Source organism: Pteropus vampyrus, unplaced genomic scaffold, assembly GCF_000151845.1.
Source record: "Pteropus vampyrus isolate Shadow unplaced genomic scaffold, Pvam_2.0 Scaffold8947, whole genome shotgun sequence".
Classification (NCBI taxonomy): Eukaryota; Metazoa; Chordata; class Mammalia; order Chiroptera; family Pteropodidae; genus Pteropus; species Pteropus vampyrus.
Genome location: NW_011897728.1, coordinates 1 through 1,715, shown reverse-complemented (window position 1 = coordinate 1,715; position 1,715 = coordinate 1). Strand labels below are relative to the sequence as shown.

The window sequence follows — 1,715 nt, the reverse complement described above, 5'->3', positions numbered from 1 at the left end:
TTGGCCAGGTGACCGGTGACAGCGATGGGTGGAAAACTCAGCTGTGTCTTGTTTTGCAGGTGGCCTGTGGCACAGCGGACTGATAGACAAAAACCTGATTGATTACTTTATTCCCTTCCTGCCCCTGGAGTACACACACGTGAAGATGTGCGTGCGGGCAGAGATGAAGGCCCGCGGTTCTGCCGTCGATGAAGACATTGTCACCAGAGTGGCAGAGGAAATGACGTTTTTCCCCAAAGACGAGAAAATCTACTCAGACAAGGGCTGCAAGACGGTGCAGTCAAGGCTAGATTTTCACTGACCTCTCATCCAGGCCGGGTAAGAAGCAGCCAGTAGCTCAGCAAGCCAGCGCCTTGCCTTCCGGAAGCACTCCGAAGACCTCATCGAGGTTTGCACATTTGCACCTATGGACTTTTGGGATCTGGAAGTTTCTAAGAGTTGATATTTTAAAAAGCCACTAACCTGTCAAGTACACTTATCATTTTGCAACATAACGTTAAATCCAGTCGTTAATTGCAGTTGAAGAGGAACTTTGAAAATCCGTGCGCACCCTCACTGACCTTGACGGAAGTGCCTTGAAAACAGCTGTGTGAGGCCAGGGCTGTTTCGGAACCCACGGCACCCGCCCCACAAGCCGCCGTCATCACCGTCACCGAAGTTCCGGAGCTGGCTGCAGTCTGGGAGCTTTGGCGCCAACTGCCGACGACACCCTGCTCCGGTTCTTTGTCTTTACGCAGAGACCGTTCTCCTACTTGAAGAGTCTTCAGTTAAAATCGGCGGCACCCTCAGGCGCGGTGTCCTGTGGGAGGACGTGGGCCTGCACGCTGAGCAGGGGCTGCGTGTGGGGTGGGGGCGCCATCCTCGGCCTCCGCACTGACCAGGACAGACGGGGCCTCCCGGTGTGGCCACTGCCCTGGCTGCTCGCGGGGTCCCTTCACTGTGCTCTCGCCCGTAGAACACGTTCACCTCCGTGGACGACACGTGCCCAGACTGGGCGGTCAGTGCGCAGGTTCTGCATTGCCAGAGTGACAGTATCCTATACGGGGAATGCTAGGCGTTTCGAGGACATGTATATTTTTTATAATGTTTTTACTTCCGAATCTTAGGGAAACATAGGCCGTTGCTTGTGTTAAAACATAGGAAGGACATAAAATAGAATAATTTAATTGCCTATTTTATCAGATACTCTTAAAATAAATGGTATAAATTTTTATTCTTAAATACATGGTAATATATGGTCAGACAGGGTCAGTCTAAAGTTGTGTCTGGTCCTAGGTGTCATCTGATAATGACACCCTCTATGGCAGCCAGGCTGGACTGCCCTGGTCACTGTGACTCTACGGCAGTGTGACTCGTCTGTCCCGTAGTTGCGGTGCATCTGTGGACACAATGAGAGCAACACGCAGTCTTTTTATATAGATGGGGCTGAGTATTTTTATGACACGGGGAGGCCTTCCAGAGGATCACACTTAGTCTTTTAAAAACGCCACCGTGAGACTTAAAATTTTTAGTACAAATGCTCAAATTGGAGCTAAGTTCATTTCTTTTATAACCTTTCGGGTGTTTGGTCAGGAGGAGACAAAATTTTGTCTGTTTACAGTAATGCAATGTACTCAACTCGTGTCGGCCACCTTTGGACCGCTGCTACTGATTTGTAACTTGCGAAACCATGGCCGACCATAGCCCAGCCTCCCCCACCGCACATAAGACGTAAA

At 50.3% G+C, this 1,715-nt stretch overlaps 1 long non-coding RNA gene across 1 annotated transcript in view; it reads left to right on the top strand.

Annotated features, from left to right (window-relative positions):
- LOC111734898 overlaps positions 1 to 1,525 on the top strand; it is a 3,187-nt gene extending 1,662 nt beyond the window's left edge. Inside the window, exon 2 of the long non-coding RNA XR_002778618.1 lies at positions 9 to 1,525. This is a non-coding gene — a long non-coding RNA (uncharacterized LOC111734898). The remainder of the gene's footprint in view (positions 1 to 8) is intronic.
- The last annotated feature ends 190 nt before the right edge of the window (positions 1,526 to 1,715 follow it).